Source organism: Periplaneta americana, chromosome 8 (assembly GCF_040183065.1).
Source record: "Periplaneta americana isolate PAMFEO1 chromosome 8, P.americana_PAMFEO1_priV1, whole genome shotgun sequence".
Taxonomy (NCBI): Eukaryota; Metazoa; Arthropoda; class Insecta; order Blattodea; family Blattidae; genus Periplaneta; species Periplaneta americana.
In genome coordinates, this window is record NC_091124.1 from 6,817,012 (window position 1) to 6,843,270 (window position 26,259).

The window sequence follows — 26,259 nt, forward strand, 5'->3', positions numbered from 1 at the left end:
TGCTTTGTCTCAGTCCATACAAACATCACTATATTTACCCTAGACGATTTTATGTTCAGACGTGCTATTGATAGTATTAAAATCTATTCTCTAGTAGTGCGATTTTCAAGATATTTGCAGAGCAGTTAACTGAAGGAGCTGGTGCAGCTTGAAGTTGTCAGTTCTTCTCTTCTAACGAGAAAGTAAGCAAACACACCACAGATTTTGAAGCAATTTATACAGCTCTACAAAACAACACTGCAAGAAAATTGCTATATTATCTGATTCTAAGGTTCCGATTGAAGCTGCCATGTTCCACTGATAGTGGAATATTTTTTATTACAGTGTAGAAAATACGACCTTGTCCGTCTGCAGTATGGAATTTGGCCGACTCTGCGTGACGCTCTTGGAAATTATTTTAATTGTACAAGTGCAGTTCTGAGATTTTTATCGAATACAGGACTTGACAAGGTGATGTAGTTTTTTAATGACCAGTTTTACCTATCCTCCGGACTCTTTCCATCCGAAGGTTATATTATTTTAACAAATTTGACATACCGACCTTTTACATCTGTGTATTTTATAAATGCTCCAGACAATTTATTTCTGGTGGCATTTGTTTTATTATTTTGTTGTTTCTTTTTAAATACTACTTAGGGTCTAAGAATTTCTCACTTTTATGGTTTTTATGCTTCACCTCGTTGAAACTGCATTTGTTTGCCTCGTTTTAACCGTGGCAACACTTTTTAGTTCTTCTAAGCATTCTGGTTGTTGTATTGTGTTGGTGTTTAGTGAATGATTTTAGATAAGGGCGCAAATAGCCATAGTAGCTGATGCGCCCTTTTTTAAACCCTACTAACTAACTCCGATTGAAGCAATAGCAACTGTCACATGTCCAGGAAAAAAATTAAGTAATTCATAGCGCGATAAACAAATAGAAAATTGAGGTAAAACCGTAGTTTTACAATCGATGGAAAGAATCATTCAAAGATCCAAAACTAATTCCTGATCTACCTCGAAAATCTGCCGTGGCCATGTTTAGATAGATTACTGGTCATGATTGCCTCAGTAAATACCTCCATCATATTGGAGTACTGAATTCACCTAAATGCTTACTGTGCACCAGAGGAGAGGACATGGAGATGGAGCACCTGACTAATTGTGAAACTCTTAGGACATTTGTGGACCTTCCATCAAAATATTGGGAAGCAAGAAGGATGATGACTTCATTGTTAAATCCAGAGCATTAGACACACACACACACACACGCACGCACGCACGCACGCACGCACGCACGCACGCACACACACGAGATTCGAGCACATTGTGTCATCAATGGAAATGAGAGCTTATATGTTAGCAAAAAAATAAATAAATACAAATAAAATATTATTTGTCGTCAAATAATCCACATACGATTTTATAAAACAAATCATAAAAAGAACTTCGCTTGTATTTACAATTTCAAATTAATCTATGAAAATGATAATTCTGATTGGAGGAAAATTATCAAGGATCCTGGATTGATACCTAAAGCAGCAATAGCCATATTTAGATTGATCTCTGCAGACGTCTCTGCAGGATTGGAATAACAGCCACACCAAACTGTCTGCTATGAGAGACAGTTTATCTTTCATTAGCCACCCATCAAAGTCAGTATCATGGTTATTAACACACTGTTTTTAAATCCCATCATCTGATATTAACTTGCCTGCATAGAATGAATATTAAAAACTAAGTGTTTTCTGGCTGAATCACAGCAGGGATGTTAGGAGTTTGTGATGAACATTTTAAAATATTCATGTTTATCATACACTTGAGAAATTACTTCATTTTAGTTATAGAAACAAAGATATGTAATAGATTTGGCCGAAAATAGCAATGCTTTTAACTACAGCAACATGTAATGTGTTATAGTGGATGATTGTCTTATTTCTCATCTTGCTTTCACACGAATGAAAATTCGTGGATAGCAGTTGGTGCAGTGCATTCATTGGCGCTCTCAGGAACCAGAAGTGAATATGTTATTTGATTATTGAAACATTGTGGAATTGCAAGACCGGGAAGCTAGGAGCGTTCAATTTGTCATAGATGCTGACAGTTTGGTTCTTGCTTTGGGTTTTAGCCAGTTCACCATCCTGTAAGAAGAAACATTGTATTAGTGGTTTTGAACATTTATCTAGACAGCAGAATTTCAACTTTGTCTCACATTGAATACAAGATTGGTGTCACAATGTTAATGAACTGAAAGGTTCGTTATTCTGCTTTCGTTGGGGACAGCTAGTGCGAATCTAGCCACAGTCTCATACGTAGGAGTAGAAATGTGAAATCTGTACTGCTACTAAATAATTACAAAATCATTATCATAAAATTATAAAACCAAGTTGAATCACTTTATGCCAGAACATGTCCGGATGGAGGTCGCTTCTTGGTAATCAGGTTGCTGCATATTCACAGGTCTGGCTAGCTGTCCTTTGCAAGACACTGCTGCTATTGGCAGCCCTGGGCAGTACTTGAAATACATTTGTAATTTGAAAGAATTTTCGAAAGGTTTTCGTATTTATTATTTAAATGCACAAAATCGATGTATTTTGTATTTAAAATATTAACAATATTTTTCTTTTAACTCTGCGAGCACTTTAGACAATTATGCACTAGTGAAGCAAGCCTTTATCAAGTATAATACAAGTTTGTGTTCGTCTGCACCAGTGGCAGACATTGCTGTGGCATTGCCGCAGTGACGTCAGACCCGAGCGAAGCTTCAACCTTTCCCCCACCCCACGAAAATATTGTGCATGTACTTGGCGGATTGCTGTACTTCGGAGCTTCAAAGTCTTTTGCAGAATCATCTGAATCGAGAAGATATCACACTTGCAAGAAAGGGGGTTCTTTCATTTCTCAAGTTTAGGATCAGTTACAAATATTCAGGACGCTAACTTAAATAAGTACGTCCTTAAAATAGATCACCTATTATACAAGTTTAAAGAACACAGATTCAGTGATTTTCAAAGGATGGAGAAAGACTTCAATATTTTTGTCACTCCTTTTCATTGTTGAAATTGAAATTGTTATCCCAGAATTGCAGTTAGAGATACTAGATTTGCAGAATGGTAGCAGAATGTGAAGGTCTGCTGGGGGTTAACATTTTTGAAAAGATGTCCAGTACTACATATCCCCTGCTCGGACAGTTTGCTTCAGAAATAATGAGTATGTATGTATTCATCAACCTACCAGTGCGAACAGCTGTTTTCTGAAATTACATTTATGAAGTCCAGCCACAGATCCTCATCTCCTTGCGCAACTGAAAATAGCATGCACAGATATAAATCCCAATTTCGAAGGAATTGCTTTGAAAAACGATTAATTAAATATGACGTGAATGAACTCTTCTAATTACATATGGCAGGTAGGCGTGTATTGGCTCAACTGTCTGTAAATCCGTCACTGCACTGTAGAGTGCAATCTCTCCCACTGTAGGCTTATACTGGGTGTTCATTTCAAAGTGTGTCATGACGTCACTGTTATGAGTCAGCGATTTGAAGCGAGTTTCAGCTTTTATGTCAGAGAAGTTGCCTATTAATCAAGGCGTTCAATCTGAACTTGACAACGTGTACGGTATAACTTGAACGTCGTAGCAACAGATGGCGGTCTGTAAAGTCTGTGTGCTACCATAACCTCTTTCGAACTGTGTTTTTCGCGGGCAAGTCGTACGCAGGGTATTTGTTATCATCGATTGCGTACGGCAACATTCCACAACACAAATCAAAATGCTCCGTGTCCATGTTGACCGTCCAAGGTAATGTCAACAAATACGTAAGTAATCGTCTTAACCCTCTCCCCATATCCCGACAGTAAGAAAAAAAAAACTCACTTCAGTACGTGTTTCCAAACACTTCACATTCTTGCCACTACTGGCGTTACCGTACGTATCGGTAAGTAATCTTCAGAATGAACGCCGTACTTGCTAGGCAACTTCTCTCGCATTTAGGTAATACGCCTTTGCGGAAGTGTAGGAAGATTGAATTCTCTAGGCTCATCGGATAGCCACATGACGACATACAGAGAGCCATGACACATTTTGAACTGAACATCCAGTAGTTGTCATTTAAATCCTGTCTTGTGGGTTGCGTTCATTTTGCCTACCACTGGTTCACGCCTATGAAGACTATCCTCTTCTGCAGGAGTTGTACATTCACCAAGGAAAAAAAAATATTTATCTGATGGACTTTTCGATTTTTATTTTGAAAAGGAACAGTAAATATTAGGTTACGGTAGTTTAAGTGTTTTTTTGGAAAAAAAAAAAAAAAAAGGAATGTCCAGATATCCTGTTTAGATGAAATGAGTGGTTTAGTTAGACCAGAACGCACCGGACAAACATTCCAGAAAATTACCAGTGTAATTATATTTATCATTATTATTCTGCAGTTAAATAACAAAATGGACACGGCCCATCCCAAAGAACAAATTGGGGCAACCTTGGAAAAGTTGCATTTTAACACTAGAACTGTCGCTGTGAGGGACATCATAAGTCTTACAGAGCCAGGTCCCGTTTCGCGGGCGAGTAGCCTGATAAGCCCCAGGGGCCCGGAGCACCACTCCCTTCCTATATCAGCGTCGGAAACCCGTAATACCCCGACCTATTGGAGATGGTAGATGAAATATGTTGGTGCACTGATCAAGGGAAACTGGAATACTCGTGCTCTAATAGAAGCCTCCTGTAATGTTTTCTTGGCCGAAACAAATTCCATCACGAGCTGGTCAGGAATCGAAACCTAATATGCTAGCACTTGAACTAAGTTCATCAGGTTGATCATGAAAAGAGGACCATTTATGAGCCTTGTATTCCCTGCCTTAGTGCCGAGTATAACAACCCTCTCTTCAGTTGGTCAGTAACAGGTTTACTTTGTGGTGCTCGGAGTTCTTCACAAAATTTACATATAATTTTTTAAAACAATTATTAATACCATCTCTTGAAATTAAAAAAAAATCAGCACTCAAATTCTTAAAGAAAGTTATTGATTGAATTTCCAATATGCTCAGTCAATTTAAGGGATGATTGTATTATGGTGACTGTTACACTCTTACTACGTCATACTACTTTTGACCAATAAAACGGTACGAAAGGACGTATTTCAACCAATCATGGCTGCTTATCGCACAATTTTATCGCGTCCCTAGCATTTGTTTAATTTTATCGCGTCCCTAGCATTTGTTTCTTTGTTTGCCAACATTTGAAACTGCGCTGGTCTGGACGTCAAAAAAAAAAAAAAAAAAAAATATATATATATATATATATATATATATATATATAATTACAAACCACTCCAGTCGATGCACAGCAGTTTCAAATATGACTCGCATTGGCATTCAAGAATAATAATTAATAAAAATCACTGATCATACCTATGCATCTTCTGAAATCCGATTTACAAATAAATGAAGAGCACCATTCGGAAATCCTGAATAAGTTGAATACACCATGTAGGCCTAAATCAACGAGTTCCACTTCTATTACGCACACGTCCAATATAACATCAATTGAACCACCAACCACATTCAAATTTGAAAATTGTACATTCAATAATTATTCCTTTTAAAATTATTCATTCGGAAATTCTGAATAAGTTGAATACACCATGTAGGCCTAAATCAACGAGTTCCACTTCTATTACGCACACGTCCAATATAACATCAATTGAACCACCAACCACATTCACATTTGAAAATTGTACATTCAATAATTATTCCTTTTAAAATTATTCATGTTTATTTTTTATGTCATCGTCGTTAATTAAAACTTTTCTAACACTTGTGTATATTAGTTACGTTATGTTGTTATGTTATAGCTTCTGCTATATGATATTATGGATAGTCACGTATCAGAGATTGTTTAATACTTACTTACTTACAAATGGCTTTTAAGGAACCCGAAGGTTCATTGCCGCCCTCACATAAGCCCGCCATCGGTCCCTATCCTGTGCAAGATTAAGCCAGTCTCTATCATCATACCCCACCTCCCTCAAATCCATTTTAATATTATCCTCCCATCTACGTCTCGGCCTCCCTAAAGGTCTTTTTCCCTCCGGTCTCCCAACTAACACTCTATATGCATTTCTGGATTCGCCCATACGTGCTACATGCCCTGCCCATCTCAAACGTCTGGATTTCAAGTTCCTAATTATGTCAGGTGAAGAATACAATGCGTGCAGTTCTGTGTTGTGTAACTTTCTCCATTCTCCTGTAACTTCATCCCGCTTAGCCCCAAATATTTTCCTAAGCACCTTATTCTCAAAAACCCTTAACCTATGTTCCTCTCTCAGAGTGAGAGTCCAAGTTTCACAGCCATATAGAAGAACCGGTAATATAACTGTTTTATATATTCTAACTTTCAGATTGTTTAATATTAAGATTTATTGAAAATCATCTGTCAAGTGACGTTGATTACTGGGATTCGGATAATTGACGTGGAATGTTGCATTTTAATAAAAATGAAACTGAATCAACAAAGCCTTCTTGACTAATAACATTGCCATCGTGTATAATTTGGTATAATAGATCGAGAACTTCTCGACGAGAAGGCATTGCTCACTACTGCCATCTAGCGTAATATTTGTAATGTTGAGATGGTACAATAATACATTTGAAGACAGTTGTATTTTCTTAAGTCAATATTTTATTGTATTGGAGTACTTCGTTACTTCTAATCATTATATACTTTCTTCTAATCGTGTAATAGTCAATTAAATCGCACTCGAGTTTTGATTTTCTCTAGATAAATCAAAACCTCTAGTGAGATTACTGTTGATAAAAAAAAAGGTATCCCCGTAACATGCCATGAAGGCACTTGGGGGGGCATGGAGGTAGAGCCCCATGCTTTCCATGACCTCGGCACTAGAATGAGGTGGTGTGGTCGGCACCACGCTCTGACCGCCTTTTACCCCCGGGAAAGACCCGGTACTCAATTTTATAGAAGGCTGAGTGAACCTTGGGGCCGTTCTGAAAGTTTGGCAACGAGAAAAAATCCTGTCACCACCTGGGATCGAACCCCGGACCTTCCAGTCCGTAGCCAGCTGCTCTACCAACTGAGCTACCCTGCTGTTGATAAAAGCTTGAAAGAATTTAACTTTTGTCTTTAAATGTGCAGAAATTTGCTGCGGAGAATTGTGAGATTCTAAAATTCATTTGCAGAACGAAAAGTTAGCTCGTTCACGAGTCGACCGTGGCTCGTTGGAAAATCTGTGAGTGATCTGTGAACTACACATTCATTCTGCACACAGTTCTCTGTATATCAACAGATACCGCTAGCGTGTACCGTGATTCATCAAGTAGTTTGAATGTACACCGGTAGGTGCAGCTGAGAAACGTTTGTCGGTGCAGTTTCGTTCAGATAGAGAGAAACTGCCACGCCACGAGTAGCCGCGGCGCGGTGGGAAGGAGGTTCTGGCTTGCGAAGCCCTCACTTCCTTGCCCGGAAATGGAGCGTGTGGAAACCAGCAGTTTTCCTTGAGGCGGATGATCGTGTTCAGGGCTGTACAAGTAATGAGGACTACCAAATAATGCAAAATTAGGATTTGTTGTTTTTATTCCAGCGTAGCCTTTCTGTATAACTTTGCCGTGGGCGTCTTATTCTCTGTCTGTAGCGCTGACACGTCCAATCCGTCTGAGTCGTCTACAAACTAGGCATAGGTTTCTATTTGCATTGCATCCAGGACCATCTCATATGTTTTCCTTGAAGTTTTGTAATTTTTTTAATCTTCATACATTAAAGATTTAGAGTTCTATCTGGCACGGTGAAGTCTTCAGAAGGATACGTACAGAGCCAATCACATTTGAAGAGCTTGCGGGAAAAACGATGACTGTCACATTTCTATTAAGGATTACATAATGATCTAATTGAGTCTATAACTGCAAAATGTAATGCTGTTTCTATAGAAAATGAAGGAAAGGATTACTGTATTCGTGGTGATAATTTTCCTTTTTACCATTTTTCATAAGAACGACATTAAATTTCGCAGTAATCCATTGAAATAGATAATGACATCAACCTTAAGAGGACTGTGACATTCATCGTTTTTTCCTCAAACTCTTCATTTCATACAGGCTTCGTTGGTAAAACATGCACAGAGATCGCCACACAGCCTTAGAAGTTTACGTTACAAGCTACCAGGGGCGGCTCGTCCATAAGAGCTGCGGAGCTGCAGCCCTCCCTGGTTTGACAGGAAAATAAAAATAATATTTATTTTAATTTTTTAGAAGAATTGTTACAGCTTTTATCGGTAAATTGCTTTATATTTCATCTGGCCGGGAATGTGTACTATTATCTTATGCATTATCTTTTTGCACGTCGACTGTATTGGAATTGACACTGCATTCAAAGTCGTCCTGGGATCTGCAGGGTGGTCAGCTCATGGAGAGTGTGTCTTGCACGGTCAGGGGAAGAGAGGTGAAGGGAAGCAGAGGGAAACTGCCGTTGTTTAAAACCCATATTTCGCTGCAGTGGCTTGCAGAACAGGTCACAAGGGAAGATCTTTCCTCCCCTCCCACACCGCTATTGTAATGCTACGTCAAATGGATTCTCTATTCCCTTGAAACTTAATGACAAAATTTTTATTTTCTGTTCACATACTTATTGGTGTAGAATCTTATCGAGTTAATATAACGAAATTAATATTCTCTTTGGCCTTATTATTACGTATATATCCAGCAGAACCTAATATTTGCCTTAACTCAAAATGATTGCACGAGTAGAATCCTTTTGATATAGCACGTAAAATACGAAAGAGACTTCTTTTCCAGTTTTAGAAAATTGTTGACCATCAGTATATCTGAGTGTTGCTTAGGTGTGACGTTTTAGTACCAGTACCGTAACTTAACCACTGCAAATGTGCAAGCATGAGTGTGTGTGAATTACAGAATATTAATTTTATTTTTCTCAACTTCCCCTTGCGGAGAAAACTGATGTAATGAAGTGAAATTAAAGGGTTGTTCGTTACCCGACTTAAATCTTACTCGAGCTTCATCCAGCCGAAATAGTGCATATATGTAAGGAAGTATAACAATGAAATTTACGCTGAGCATTTGTGGTTGCCTCTTCTTCGGTGATGATACTGTATAGACTAGGAATGGTTTGACAGATTTAGGACATTTACCCCTAAAAATTAAAAAGCACGGATCTTCGCAACCTTACCTGAAAAATGTTGTTTCATTGGCTATGTTAGGCAAAACTAATATTGCTGCGCAATTAAGTGAAACGAACAGAACAAACATTCTCAAACATAATCAAGAAGTGAGAAAAAATCGTGAAATTATTTAAAAAAAAATATATTGATTGTATCAAATTTTGTGGTCAATATGAACTTCCCCTTAGGGGACATGATGAAAAAACGATTCGAAGGACTCTGGTGTATTTCGTGGGTTGCAGCAGTCCGTGAGTAATCTAAACGAGCCTCTCAAAAATCATTTGGAACATGCCATTGTTTAAAGGTAATTCTAAGACAATTCAGAATGAACTGGTAGATTGCAAGTTGAGTGTCTGCCGATCAGAAATTCAGACTGAAATCGATGCTATTTTTTTAAGCAAATAATGCCACAGACATCTCCCAACTAAGTCAGAAAGTTTTGGTTTTTCGATATGTAGTGCATTTATTTTTGTCCTATACTTATTAGTAATGATCTCAAGAAGTGAAATTTTTATGTACCAAAATCTACTGCAGCTCTCCCAATCCACAAGTTCACGAGCCGCCACTGCAAGCTACACCGCAATCCGGAAGATTGCAGTGTGCAACTTCTGTATGAAATCGAGTAAACTTAAGTTCTGTTGCCAATAAAATTCTCCCTTGTCTTGCATTCCTGGGCTTCTCTGCATCATGCAGGCCTTTGTAGCTCCGAGTGACCGGTATCACTGTGAGGTAGAAACTTTGGCTCATGTCTTGGGTTCACGCCCATTTGGCAAAACTTTTTGTAAAAGCAAACATCGTAAGATCAGGTTTGTAATCGTAACAATGGCTACACAGTCTATGGTACAGCCGACTGGACCCGACCATCAGATTCATCAAGAGAAAAGGCAATTTATGAACCGACTACTCCTTATTACAAAACATCACATAAACTCAGGGATATAGAAATCAATGGAGGGTGCAAGAGGGGCCATAACAAAACAACTCGTGTCATTCTGTCATAAATTTGGAGTCCCAACAACAACCACAATAAGAAACATTTCTATGCTAGCTTTGGAGGGTTCTCCACTGATTTTACAGTGACACTTGTACTCAGATTCAAACTACATTTGAAGAGTACAAAAGAAAAACAATCAAAGTCAATTCTATTAATAGTTATGTCATAATCTATAGTCCCGTCGCTCTAATTTCCGGCAGCCAATCGCGTTGCAGGTCGGCTACATTTAAACGTGTGCGTCTTGTGATTCGCTGGTGAAGACGTTATTTATTTCCTAAGGCTCGATAAATACTTAATATAATCGCCCGCCATTTTGGCTCTTTCGTCGGCGTTCGCAGAAAGCACACGAAGACGTTATTTGCCCTCAATCATTTGCTCAATTACAGTGCGCTTGATTTATTATCATAGGAGCTACGACATGATAATGTTTAACGGTGTGGCAAATAGATTCCTCGTATGGTAGCTCGGCAACGAAAGAACAAAAATGGCGAACGATACTACCTACCTAGACTTTATAGAGCCTTCACTTCCTAAGACGTAAGCAAAGAGGAGGAGTCACGCCGGGAATAACAGCGTCGCGACTATAATTCAGTATATTACTGCAAAATTTATTACTGTTCCTAATGAAAAAGTAGAAAAAGATGACTATCCGTGGCGATAATTCTTCTTTTTACCAGTTTTAATAAGAAAAGCACGCAACATTTTCAGTACCGTAATTAGTGAATTAGATAACATGACCCTTAAGAGAATAATTTATTGTAACTTCGATTGTTTCTCCTGTGTACTTTTCAATTGAATCCTATTTCATTTTATTTTTTATCTTTTTGTATTAATCCAAATTTTCATGATCTTACTCGTACATTGTCAGTAATTAAATTTCAGTTTATGTCAATCACTTATGTATTTCAAATCTTGTTTTTGGCAACGTCTCACCTATTTGAGTAAGATTATATTAAATACTTGGATTACAAGTTGGGTGCATTTTTTACAGTTTACAATTTTATTGTAACAGGGATTTGGTCAGTTTGGCAGCTTCTAAATGCGATGAGTTTTTTAAAGTAAAATACTACTCAAGAACGGCACCAGAGTGCTCTGATCGGTATAGTTGCCGAGCGTCTAATATAAATAGTTCACTTAAGATATCGTTGTGAAAAGTGTATCTTTAGAAAAGGCTGTATTATTAATGCCAACGTGGCTGTGGGGTGCACGAAGTCCATTTTAGACTAGTGACTTCGGACAGGCCAGCTAGAATTTTATTTCACGTCATTCGAATTGAATTAACGCACGTTAACGAATGTTTCGATCGATGTCTGTAGAAGGCGATTTCCGTTCAAAAGCAGCTGCAGTTACTTTTGTGACCGGCGATTAAAATTAACAGTTTTATTTTGTTTCGATTAAATTCGTTCTATTCAAGAACTTGATTGTAGTTCTCCGTAATCGCGGACAACATATTTTGAGGCGTAGTGGACACCCTTCCGTTTTCCTTAACTGTGTGGTAGCTCGAACGCGTGGATTTCAAGGTCTGCGCATGTCGGCGTTGCATTTGTAAAGAACTGCGTCGTTAGGTTAATCGAACGTGCTCTAATTTCTGCAGATTATATCTTGAAGACAATATGCTGTGAGCCCAGCCATTTGAGACGGTGAAAGTTGCATTACATAAAGAAGTGTAGCATGTGTCAAGATATTGGAACTTTCAATGCTACTTCACCACGCAACCTTTCAAACATGCTGATGTGCTGAAAGGCGTTGACGACTCGCTTCTGTAGTGTTTGAACGTCTTCAGTGCGTGTTGCATACACTAAGGCCTGAAGTGCCCCCATAATCGAAAGTCCAAGGGATCAAGATCTGGGGAAGGTGCAGGAAGATTAAATACCTGTGCTAGATGTCATCTGACCCTGTTATGGAAATGAGCCCGTGATTTGTCATGCATAAACCATATTTTACAGTCTTTGATGGTACGGCACATCCTCCAGCAATTGGTTTGCTAAGAGACGTCGAACCTGCTGGTAGAATGTTTGGTCCCATTAACCTGTCACCAACACTCAAATTTTGAAGTACGTTTTTCGTAAATATTAATGTCAAGACTTAGGAGAGAGTCGGGTAGTATCGGACATAGGGTAATATCGGACAGTGAGTTTCTTTCATCTACCACACGATGATAGTACCTGATTGACATGGTTACGTTTCTGTGATGTCGCATAGAGAAACGTAACCATGTCATTCAGGTACTACCACAGTCTACTATATACAGTCGCGAAGCTCAATATGTAGTAAAAATGCAAACATGGGTAGTTGCCCACCACTAGGATCGCTACTATCGCCTCATCATCGCAGATCTCTCTCCTAGCAGCCGACAAAATATGTTACACTTTCGTTGTCGTGTTCTTTTGGAAAAATTAACACCTTCCTTCCATTATTGAAATATTAAATGCATAAAGTTAATTTATTATTTTAATGAAGTAAATTAAATTCCACCATAAACTCGAAGATACCTGCAAGAAATAAGTTAATATAATTTTTGTTTGTGCAAAACGAACTGAAATTTGCTATAATAGCTTCACTCATTCAAGATTATAGCGATAATTAACTATGAAACCAATAAATATTAATTTGCATTTCTCTTTACAACAATAATAATGGAAATATGAATAAATGGAGTAACTTACGAGTACCGGTACTTGTAGTGTAGGCTTACCTAGTTAACAAAGTGGGATGAGGTTAAGCAATAATAATCACACCAGAATTGGAAATAAAACGTGATCAATAAATTTTATTGTAACAGACTTTTTCTACGTCTCTAGTAAAGCAACAAATAAAAATAACAACAAAATTAACAGCTATAATTAAAAACATATCCTTTGACAAAAAAGTAGGCCTAAGCAATAATAATCCCACCAGAATTGAAAATAAAACGTGATCAATAAATTTCATTAAAACAAACTTAATTTTTCTACGTCTTTAGTAAAATAACATATAAAAATAATAACAAAATTAATAGCTACAATTAAAAATATATCATATGAAAAAAAAAAAGTAGACCTAACCTTTATTTCTCTGCAAAATTAGCAGCCTAAGTGACAGAACTTTAACCGGTATCTAATGTCCTTTCGGTTAGACTGAAACATTTCATTGTGAAATTTAAGGATATAATGTATTCTAACAGTCACAAAGAACTTCAAAATTAACAGTTTTGTTTCTGCACAGCATTCTTGTGAAAACCCAGGAACCTTTCTAAATCTTTCGGAAAAAGGATAACTCTGGCCTCTTTCTCTTACTGTTGCCACAATTTATATCACTACATATGTCTCCTCCTTGTCCCATATTATTATTCCAATTATTATATTTTAGCCATTAACATTTTCATTACAACCAATAACGAACATTTCACAAGCATCAATGTGAAATACGCAACGAGCTAGCACTCGATAGAAATACGACACAGTCCAAAGTCGACCATGGACAGTCTATTGTTTCTAGTTGCTAACCGCTTGGAGCGCTTTATCACGAGATTTGCAAAAAAACACCTCAAGCTTCGCGACTGTATATAGTAGACTGTGGTACTACCATATGGTGGTAGATGAAAGAAACGCACTGGCCGATATTACCCGATGTCCGATACTACCCGACTCTCCCCTACGTTTATTGGACTTCTTTTCCTTGTGATGCATACTACCACCCCTCAAAATATTCAGTTTTTTTTAACACTCTGTATATACAATTTTTTAATTAATGCCTCCAAGCTGTGTTTCGACATATTTCTGATCTTCTCTCCTGGCAGTGGCTTATGTGTAATTCATTCCTTAGGCTAGAGTGCCTGCAAAGCGGAATTACGTTACGTGATGATATGAGATTATGTGGCGCCGAAAGAGGTCTTAAATCTGAGCTTAACCTAAATTCCAAATCATGGACGAACACAAGAACAATTGAAGAATGGGAAAGCAACCGGAGTTGATGGAATTCCCATTGAATTTGTGAAATGCTTGGGTGAATACAAGAAGAAAATTCTATCATTATGGAATGAGAAAAGCGAATGGCCTGAAGATTTTACGGAGACAGTGTTGCTTCCAATATTGAAGAAAAATAATGCCAATAAATAATAATAATAATAATAATAATAATGATAATAATAATAATAATAATGATTTATTTTAGCTGGCAGAGTTAAGGCCGTAAGGCCTTCTCTTCCACACAACCAGCAAAAAGTGTATATACATATGCATGAACTTACAAAGAATTCAACAATTTGATTTAGATGAGAGTTACATGTATGCAAGAGTTATTTACGAATTAAACAACAAAATACTATGAACTATTAATTAAACACTGAAATAAACTGGGTAGCAGAATTAAACTAAAATACATAGAATGTTAATATATTTCAAATTATATTAGATAATAGAAAGAGATTATTATGAGACAATTTTGAAAATGCAGCACAATCAGGATGATGTCTAAAGAAAAAAAGCAACAGTGTAGTCTGTAATATTTTAAATCAGTATGATTGGAGTGAAATGCTAATAAGGTTATCTTTTAAGCTGTTCTTAAAGGTGTTTGTTGTCTTGCAGCCCCTAATACTTTGTGACAAGGAATTCCATTGACGCGAGGTGGATATTGTAAAAGATGAGGAATAACAAGATGTTCTATGAAGAGGTATATTTAGCGTGCCACAGATAAGTGATCTGGTATTTACGTCGTGGTTAGAGTATAGATAAGAGAAACGAGACGAAAGGAGTAAGGAGTTCAGGACTATCAGCCTGATATCGCACTCGGCGAAGATTCTCCTGCGAATACTGAATCGACGCGTATATTCTAAGAGGGAAGAAGAGCAGTTTGGCTTCAGGAAGGGAAAAGGTACGAGAAATTGCAATTGGACTACTACGACCAATCGGCGAAATATACCTAGAGAAGAATAAAGAAGTTTATGTAGTAGGCTATTTGTGGACCTAGAAAAGGCTTTTGACAGAGTGGATTGGAATAAACTGATAGGGATCCTAAAGAAAATAGGTGTGGATTGGAAAGAGAGGAGGCTGTTCAGTAATCTTTATATGAAACAAGAGTCAAAGTCAGGATAGGAGAAGAAATGTCAGAAAGAACGTGCAATCTTTATTAGTTTTGCTATCGATATGGACAAAAATCACGATCCTACTCGCAATAGTTTCGAATAAGAGATTGTTAAACATTTGAACATTTTTTCTGAAAAAACTATAAACTTTCCACCAATATGATATTATACAGAGGTGTGAAAATTATTAGAATAATCTTAATTTTAAAGGTTTTTTAATAGTTCCTTAAAAAATATTCATTGAATTGATGAATATTGATATATAATATTACTATACTGATGTAGGATATATTTACTACTAACAATGCCGGAAAGCATTGTTGTACATTGGTATTTTTCTTATTTTACTATTGTTATGGGAATTCAGAAATTATTATATTATGTTGGCGGAATTGGAAACATAAAAAATTGATTAAGAAATGCTTTAAACAAATTGTTCTTTGCGTTTACATTGTTGTCAAGGTTCAAATGAACGTATACATCTGTTTTGTGCATATAATTTTTTATGTTTCCAATTCCGCCAACATAATATAATAATTTCTGAATTCCCATAACAATTGTAAAATAAGAAAAATACCAATGTACAACAATGCTTTCCGGCATTGTTATAGTAAATATATTCTACATCAGTATAGTAATATATACCAATATTCATCAATTCAATTAATATTTGTGAAGGAACTATTAAAAAACCTTTAAAATTAAGATTATTCTAATAATTTTCACACCTCTGTAGTTTTTGTTACATAACATGAGCTATTCGCTCTGGAAATCTGCAAGGCTATTTCACTTCCACTCCTCATATTTTAAAACTAATTTTAAAGTTTTAAGGAAACTTATAGTATAGAGACTCACAAAGGAACTTGAACCATTATATTCTATGTTATTTCTGTAACGGTACCTGTTTTCTCGTTTTGCGAAAATATCCGAAATTATATTGTCTGTGCCGCGATGCGGGCGACTCCTCCGAGTTCCCTTTTAATGCTGTGGATGTTATTCCTCGGTATACCGTATATGGCTTGTAGTCATGGAATTTATTGATCCAGTGTAATAAAAATGATTCTGTCGGAGAATGTAGGCAAGAGTGAAAATACAATAGTATATTATGCGTTGAAGTTTTCATGTTCGAGGAAAAGTTTGAAAAAGCGAAACGTAGTTGAGCTTTTTTAATATCCGAGAATTGAAAGAAAACATACCGCTCGTGTATCGTACATTATTTTGTGCGAAGATCGTTTATTACATACCTGAAAGAGGAATTTCTAATTAGTTGCAATGAAATCTCCATCTTGGTTTCTGTTCAATGACGACAAATTTGCAAAAAAAAAAAAAAAAAAAAAAAAAAAAAAAAAATCTATCTTCAACCTTGTTGCTTTAAAATGTTTTCTGTTTACTATACTCCAGCAGGCCGTGATATACGTCTGTCTTCCCCCCCCCCCCAGTCTATAAATGCGAGCTTAAAACAAACGGTAAGGTTATGTAATGATTTATTTTTCATTTTAATATTTTAACAATATTATTTATATAACATATTGCAGTAATAACATCGGCAAGTTTAATTTTGCCGGTCAAAGTAGCCGCCATGATGAGTCTGGAATCTTGTTGATTTTTTCACGGCTTCCTTAATGTTACTTGCATCACGAATGCAGTAACTTTAGTGGAGTTGTAGAGCTTACTTAATTTTTGCAATTATTTAAAAACAATAATTAACAGTGCAATTTAGGTGGTAAGTTTCCAATTTATAATTATTACTATATTGAACGTCTCTAAAAATAATATGTTAAAAGCCTAAAGCAGTAAAATCAATATGTCACTTAAGCGGTAAGAAGAGGGAAATTATGTGTGTTAGGTTGGGAATACTGAATGTGGAATTTTAGACTTTCCGCGGATTGGTTTTGTGCGGAAACCAAGCAAATACGCACGATCTCGCAAAAATATTTTATCTGATAACTTACGGGCTTTGAAGGCAACAACTTTTAGCAATTCCACTATGCTGCCATCTAGCGACAGTATAAAAAGTCATGTTATAACTGCCATTTGAATTGCATGGAGCAACTGTACTTCCATCTAGCGATCGTTACTAATCGACATAGGTGTATTCATGGTGGAAACATAATAACTATGTTTCCACCATGGGTGTATTGTATTGTATTTATTAACATTCCATGGTATTCATACGTGCTTACAGCTAGAATATGGAACAAGTCAAAAAACTTAATACTACTATAAAGTCTTAATTTATAGTCACAGTCTAGATGAAATATATATAGACGAGATTTACAATATAGTCTGCTAGTACAACACACGGGAATGGTCAATCTGTGATCAGGAGTAGGCGTGATACTTACATTGTACTTTCAGCAGTAAGAAGGCATAACCATTTTTATGTTTAGTATCAATATCCATCGCCCGACAATTACATACTTTGTTCATTTGTTTTCCTAAGAATGTACACCTCGTTTTCTTATTGGTACACGGTGTTGTACGAATGATAGCTTCTTTCCTTTGATATTTTTTGTTTTGCAAACTTTCGTTCAGTATCTCTATATTTTTCTTTTATTTGTTACACATTTCTGTCTCAATGCCGACCTCACAAATGCGTTTACCAACAATTAAGTTCTCATGATTCTGTTTTCAGTTTCATTTGTTTTCTTCGCACATATGATAGTGTAATCAAGAAGGCAGCTTACCAAGTTCGCTGTTCAAACATGGTAATGCAGCGCCCGACCGGTTTCTTGTAGTGACGCATGCCAAGAACTTCAGCTTATGCCTAATAATAATAATAATAATAATAATAATAATAATAATAATAATAATAATAATAATAATAATAATGAAAGAATAGGAAAAAATAATAATGATGATGTATCCTGAGTATGTTGTCCAATAAAACTGTAGCTTTCACTCACCATGAACCATGCATGATATTACGGTTTGATAGTCTTGGAAGCGATTCTCTGTCTGGTTGATACACGCTAAACCGTTGCGTCAACATTAATTCAAATGCTCATTTACGATCACTCCTTTAAAATGAAACGCTACATCGTAACGCTTGCACTGTCTTCATTTACGTTTCCTGTCTTGATGCTCTGTTCTTGGTAGGGTTGCCAACCCTCCCGTATTTCCCGAGATCTCCCATTTGCCCCTAATTTTTAAGTCTCCCGGCTCCCGTATTATTCTTCTCTTCGGTCATTTTTCTCCTTATTTTGCCGTGCATGATGATTTATATGGTGAATTTTGTTGTTCAACAGATGCTTTAAAATATGCAGTCTTTGTTGGAGGTAATGCTTGCTAGTTACTTACTTACTTACAAATGGCTTTTAAGGAACCCGAAGGTTCATTGCCGCCCTCACATAAGCCCGCCAGCGGTCCCTATCCTGAGCAAGATTAATCCAGTCTCTATCATCATACCCCACCTCCCTCAAATCCATTTTAATATTATCCTCCCATCTACGTCTCGGCCTCCCTAAAGGTCTTTTTCCCTCCGGTCTCCCAACTAACACTCTATATGCATTTCTGGATTCGCCCATACGTGCTACATGCCCTGCCCATCTTATTATAGGGATACGTAACAAGCTGTTTTTTACGGTGATGGGTTGTTAGCTAGTAATGGGTTTTAGTGTTAACCCGTCTAAAATCAATCCGTGTTAATGTGGGGGGGGGGCGACACTCGCTAATTTTGTTCTAAGCATAGCTCATACAAAGAGGAGGTTTCATCTCATGAACAATAATTAAGTGGAAAGATATTCAAAACTTGAACACGACACAAATGTTATTTTAAGTGATCCTGCTTCATTTAATTTAGAATGCTCTTTGTTAATATTATTATACTATTGTTATTTATTATTATTGTTAAGTGTAATTTATTATTAATTGTCATCATTGAGGGTAATTAGTTATCACTGCTACCCTTTTGCAGTGTGAATAAATACATACATCTGATGAAATAAGAGGTGCAAACTGCAGTCGACTTCAACTGTTACGGTACGCGAGACAAAATCTGTCTCAAAATACTCTTAATTCAGCCATAAGCCTAGCTGTCGAAGTGTAGAATAAGTTTGACTGTTAGTAACTGAACCAAATAATTTGTCTATTTTAGGCCTACATGTGAAATTTTGTCGATTCCTTTGTCTCCCGCATTTTCTTCAAAAAGTTGGCAGTGTTAGTTTATGGTATTATACCAACGCCATTAATATAGACTTTTATGTCTTTATTTTAAATTGATTTATTGGTCGACCAGCAAACTTGCACTGTATGTCTTCAAGCAATGCAAGCATTAATGCACGAAACTCGTTCAATTCTGCAAGCCTTTTTCCACTAAAAACTATCACAGCGCATGCAGCAATAAAGTGTCTTGTTTCGTTGAACAGCAGGTATTGTTGTGGGTGGCCGTGAGTAAACTGAAAATTGTCCTGTTTGGTGATGTTTTTTTTTTTTAACAATTTATTGATCGATCAGCGCATTTAGCGCTATACAGATCATTTCTAAAAAATATAAATACAATATATGACACTGAATTGAGGGCAGCCTAGATTGGGCTCCTCAATGAACAAAAATAATTGTTAATAAGTAATTGTTTACATAGGTTGGTGAGATGATAAATTTTGATTATAATATGAGGTCCTTTGGAAGTCGGCTCTTGATTCTGGTGGGAAATGTGGACTTCCTTCCGAGAGAGTAGTGGATGGCGCCTGAAACATTTTCTAGGTTGTCATAGAACTTCTTAGCTTTGAATGAATAAACTGTTTGATTGTGTCAATACCAGTTTCTCTGTGTAGTTGGCGTTACGGACAAACCAAGGAGAATTGAGTGAAATTCGTAGGACCTTATTTTGAAATGACTGGCTGTGTTTAATTTCACTTATTGCAGCTCCTCCCCAGACAGGACAGGCGTAAAGCAGTAGAGGTCGTAATAGAGATGTGTAAAGTAGCATGCGATTTTGTAGCTTTAGAGATGATTTCTTGTTGAGGAGCGGATATAATTTAGCGAGTCTTGAGTAGGCCAATTTAAGTTTGTTGTTGATGTGATGTTTCCATGACAGACGGCGATCTAAGTGCACTCCAAGATATTTTACAGCTTCATCCTTTGGTTTCCACGGTATCACGTTGGTTGAAAGATTTATGCATGGAGGATTAGCAGTTTGGTGATGTTGGACCTTTTAAGCTGAAATGGCGGCAAGTACGATTTGCTGTATTGAAAATGATCGCGAGCAGGAGTGTCCGTGGAGTGTTCAACCTCAATTTTGGGAAATAAGTTATACGTAGTGAAGATAACATTCAACACTGCGCACGATGTAGACACAAAATCTGCATGCGATTTAATTGAACGTGCGTTTCCAACTTGTGTCGTTCGATGTCCTTCCCAGATTTCACGCGCACGCGTATGATAGTTGCTGCATATAAGCCCTACCACGCTTCGTTGGACGGCTGTAGGCACTTATGAAAGGACCCCTTTGCAACGCAGTGAGAATCACGAAATATTTTCTTCCAACATTAACATTTTCACATACTGTGCTCCAGCCACGAGAAAGTCTTTGCGGAATGAAACGGAGCGGGGTAATGCTGTGAATGAATGTTGATGTCATAAGATGTCATAAGGTCACACATGTGGCTACTCGTATCTCTATTGGCTCGCTGTCACAGCACAAACAATAACATTGTTACACACATATTTATACTACCCTAGTTACAAAATTAGATCACTATCAATCTCCTGGTCTTTTAATCCCACCATATAGGAAATAACAAAAGCAGGAGAGCGCATGGTTTTTAAATTGACGTTATAACGATAACATTATCTATTTACTTAGCCACCGGCGTGGCTCAGTCGGTTAAGGCGCCTGCCTGCCGGTCTGAAGTTGCGTTCGGGCGCGGGTTCGATCCCCGCTTGGGCTGATTACCTGGTTGGGTTTTTTTCGAGGTTTTCCCCAACCGTAATGTGAATACAAGGTAATCTCTGGCGAATCCTTAAATAACCAACTGAAATAAAAAAAATCTATCTACTTCGCTCCAATAGATGACACAATAGTAAGCACATTCCTTTCACGGTTTATCTCCTGGTTGGAGAACAGTATTGACATAACGCTCTCCATTTAGAATTTACTGTCATTTCATTTATTATATTCCATAGATCTTACATGAGCAATGAAGCTTTAAGATGTGGAACAAGTCAACATTTTGCAAGATTACAATTACAATTTTACAATTTTGCGATTTTGCGATTTTCTATAACTTTTTACAATATTTTGGCGAGACGTAGTGAGATGTGGTGAGGTCCGAGGATTCGCCAAAAGATTACCTTGCATTTGCCTTATGGTTGGGGAAAACCTTGGAAAAAACCCAACCAGATAATCGGACCAAAGGGGATGAAATGAAATGAGGCCGAGGACTCGCCATAGACCAGCCGCCATCAGTCCACGGCTGACGTACATCTCGCGGAACAAACGAACGAGTGTATTGTATTGTGCTAGAGATTGTTACCGAATTTGTTTATGATGAGTTTTTAAATAATTTCACATCAAAATTTTAACATAGTTATATTTTTCACGCAACCACGATGTTCATAGCTCTCGACTGAGACATAACACAATCTCATAGGTTTTATAGTCAGCTGTGTATTTCTAAACCTGGTTCTGGGATTTCGGTAGTACCGGTAGTGGTAAAGGTTGTCTTCGTCATCAACCACCATCACCACCACCACCACCACACTTATGAATAAGGAGCGGATTCCTTGGGTATGATAAAACACAATTAACAAAGTTAAAAATTCCGAACATGAAGTTTCAAGTTTAAAACCCGAATTTTATTTCACATAAAAACACATATTTTCACAAAAAAATTATGTAAATACATATTTTCAGGAAATCTATTATAAACACATAAATCTTGGGAGTTTTTTTTTTACTTAAATAATTTTTTTACAAGAACTTTTAAACATTTTAAAACTAAACCAAATTATGTAACTCAGAAGTACGTTATCTTTTTAAGAATTCTTGGTTGCTTCGTGTTTCTAAGCGCTGTGTGATGTATCCGTGATCCATTTTTGCAATAGTATCGCCTCAAGTTCTGAGAACTGCTAGGCAGCATATCAGTGTTATTATTAGAGAATAAATTAACATGGAGGAGAGATCTTGCAACACATAATTAGGAATGTTTATTGTTGCTGAAGATGATTTCATTCCACGCTTTGTTTGTGAAACACAACAGATAAGAGCTCGGGTATGAACATTATTTAATTTAAACAAATCTCTCGCCTCTCGCTCATGTCTATCAAGTAAGGCAATACGTCTTGTTGTGATTCCCTGTTATCGGGCTTCGTCAATCGATATCCTTCAAGATATACTGAAAGATGGTTGTTTTTTAAAAAACGATTTGGCTTTCCTATTAGCAAATCCAAGCTTTTTGTGTGACATCATAAAAAAAACTCGAAACATCCAAAAACCCGTTGTCTGAAACAGGGAGGTGCGTGCCTTGGAAATTAAACTAGACTCGCTACCAGGTTCAGAAGTACAAGTACTAAGGGACAAATTCCAGAATGTGTTTGGGAAAAACAGTGGATATAAAAAATGTGTAAAATTGCTCAAGTATTGGAGGATGTGCCTGTAGGTGAAATTGACGGCGTTTGTGTTTGTGACATTCCTCTCTTTAAATATGCACGTCTGACGTCCTGTGATGTGGAAAGATCGTTTTCACAGTATAAGTCGTTGTTCAGAGATAATCGGCATGCATTTGTGATGGAGAATTTGGAGATGACCTTTGTTGTTCACTGCAATTCTCGGCCAACTACTAGCACTCAAGTGTGGTTGGTGAGTACCTAGTAACTTTTTTTTTTCCAAGCTAAGTAAGGTATTTTTGTCATATTTCAAAAAAAAAATATTTTTTTTTTTATTTTTAGCAAATATTTTCGTACTTTTTAGCACATAAAAATATATTTAAATTATTTAGCACATAAAAATCCGCTCCCTACTTATGAAATATATGGATTCGAAGAGGTTGTGAGGTCTGCGGAGTAGATCTCACTATGAAATTATTTAAATATGACTTTGTATAGGTCTAAATCAAAAGTTTGATGATATGAAAATCTTAAAACCGCCCCCGCGCCACCCGGCCTCGGAAAATAGTAAGTTGCCGGGCGCCGCCTGGCCTGTTTATAGTTCTCTAAAAATGTTAAAATTAAATATATAGAATATTGTGGATATACTTCCATTTGTTCATATTTCAGTATTACGTTAGTAACATACAAGAATGTAATTTTTGACGACTTTCGAAATTCCACATATGCTCAGCTTAGGACATTTTTTTTTTTTTGTAAATTTTGCAACTTTGGAGTTTGCCTGTGAATCTTATTAGCAAAATTGCATAAAGCAGTGAATATTAACGATTTTGATACCTTTCTTACTTGAAGGGAATTTTTTAAGAAGATTTACGCGAGTTCCTACGATATTGATGTTATGGTGACCACAGTAATCCGTCTTTAGTAACTTTTCGCATTTGTATCTACAGACTACGTTGCGCCGTGTGTAAAAATGACAGGCGGACGATAATCGAAAGCTGATCGCGGGCATCCGTGTGACATGTGCTGCGATCACTTGCTTTCTCATCACACGAAGCATAAAGAGAAAGTGCTGTGATACCGCACACATAATATTTTCACGAAAACACACGTTTTCAGCACTCGCGATACCGAAATAACTGTTTGTATGACAAATTTCGAAATGTGTGTTTTTACGCAGTTCACTTCGGTGGACAACACGTGAAGTGCGTAATACGCACATTTCGCACTTGTTGCGTACAAAATTGTTAGATAGTCGTTTTAAATAGTTATTTTACTAAAGAAAAATCAATTTCTTTTTGTACAGCCGTCATATAATACCCCTCAGTTGTCATACTGGCTGCTAATAGACAGTTGCTTATAAAAGAATGATTGATTTGGCGCCATTAGTGTGAAACACGTCATTGAAAGTAAAGCGTGTAATAGTAATATACGTTACAAGAGCGGTATGTTGACGTTTTCATGTTCGAGGAAAAGATTGAAAAATCGAAACGTAGTTTAGCTTTTTTAATTTCCGAGAACCTGAAAATAAACATACCGCTCGTGTATCGTACATTATTTTGTGCGAAGATCGTTTATTACATACCTGAAAGACGAATTTCTAATTTGTTGCAATGAAATCTCCATGTTGGTTTCTGTTTAATGACGCCAACTTCGGAACACCAAAATATCTTTCTTCAACATTGTTGCTGTAAAATGTTTTCTGTGTTTACTATACTCCAGCAGGCCGTGATATACGTCTGTCTTCCCCCCCCCCCCCAGTCTATAAATGCGAACTTAAAACAAACGGTAAGATTATGTAATGATTTATTTTTCATTTTAATATTTTAACAATATTATTTATATAACATATTGCAGTAATAACATCGGCATCTGGAATCTTGTTGATTTTTTCACGGCTTCCTTAATGTTACTTGTATCAGGAATGCAATAAGTTTCGTGGAGTAGTAGACTTTACTTAATTTTTGCAAATATTTAAAAACAATAATTAACATTGCAATTTAGGTGAAATTGCAGTGGTAAGTTTCCAATTTATAATTATTACTATATTGAACGTCTCTAAAAATAATATGTTAAAAGCCTAAAGCAGTAAAATGAATGTGGCGCTTAAGCGGTAAGAAGAGGGAAATTGTTATGTGTGTTACGTTGGGAATACTGACTGTGGTATTTCACACTTACCGCGTATTGGTTCTGTGCGGAAAACAAGCAAATACGCACGATCTCGCACAAAAATAATTGTCAAGATTCTCAAGTGATTCAGAAAACTGTGGAAACCCAATGAGAAGTACAAAGCACTGCAGTACTGCAGATTTACAGCATGTTGGAAAGGAATTCATGTGTCCAGGAGCCGGAACGCTGCGGTTGCTCGCTTCCGAGAAGTCGTGATCTGATTAGAGTTGTTGAATCAGGGCTATTCAAGGCAGAGAGCAGTTCCACATGTAATGCATTACGTCAGATGGTGTTTCATATCATGTGGGTTCCGCATAAACTTATGCCCTAAATCGCTTTGACTGTTAAGGCCAATTCACACGGGGATAGTTTACAGGAGTCAAGTGCTTGGAGCAAGTCGACTTTCCTTCAACTTTCCCCGTGTGATATGGTCGAGACAGTCAAGTTGTGACTTGGCGGTCAAGCAGAATGAGTTGACGACTCGTCAACTTTTGTGTCCACTTTCCCGTCACGTGACCAACTTGACTCCACCACTTCCCGCATGTGAATGCGAACTTGTAGCAACTTGGCAAGTAGAAAGTTTGTAGTTTTAGGTCTATTGTCGAAGTAAATTAATAATGAGCGCCCCTAAGTGGAATTCCAACGATATCATAAAGTTTTTGGAAGTGTATGAGAAGTATGAACTTGTATGGAATATATGTACGTGACAAAGAATACCTCAATAAAAACAAGCGGGAATTATTATTCCAGAAACTAGTCAGTGAACTCATGGGACAAGGTTTCGAAAACATAGACGTAGAAGTGGTTCGAAAGAAGTTAAAAACCCTTAAAACAGGACTCATTCTGAGATGCTTCCTGTATTCTGCAGGATCTTCTTCAGCTAATTCTTTCAACAAGGTATTAGATGCACCGTGCATAATTCTTTTACGAATCCATTTCTTAACCCATGTTCTCTTTTCCTTTTTTTCAAGAATATTTTGTAATTCATACAATAACAAGGCGCCAATTAGCTGCACACACGCTTGAATATGTGCTGGTGGCTTCTTGAGTTTCACCAAACTAAAAATGCCAGTTCACTATTGATTTTTATTAATTATAACAGAATACAAGAATTCAAACACCACTACGAATACAACATTCAGCGCGCGCTTTTTTTCAAGCATGGTTTCAAGTTTAATGTCTCCGTGTGATCACAAATATAGCATCAAGTTTAGAGGCTTCGAGCACTTGACTCCTGTAAACTATCCCCGTGTGACTCGGGTTTTGGTTACAGTTGCCTGTGTGTTCAGAAACATACCTTATCCGCGGCTGTTGTTCTTCATGTCTTG

The 26,259-nt window shown here is 37.0% G+C and overlaps 1 protein-coding gene and 1 long non-coding RNA gene across 2 annotated transcripts in view; one reads left to right on the forward strand and one right to left on the reverse strand.

The window, feature by feature from the left end:
• The window catches only part of LOC138704435 (WD repeat-containing protein 47), a 193,905-nt gene that overhangs the window by 65,850 nt on the left and 101,796 nt on the right, over nucleotides 1-26,259 (forward strand). The gene's annotated exons all lie outside the window — the stretch shown is intronic.
• LOC138704437 (uncharacterized) lies at nucleotides 1,352-26,186 on the reverse strand. The gene is made up of 2 exons (XR_011333347.1): nucleotides 24,941-26,186; nucleotides 1,352-2,117 (listed from the first exon to the last, which is right to left on the reverse strand). It is a non-coding gene; the product is annotated as an uncharacterized lncRNA (long non-coding RNA).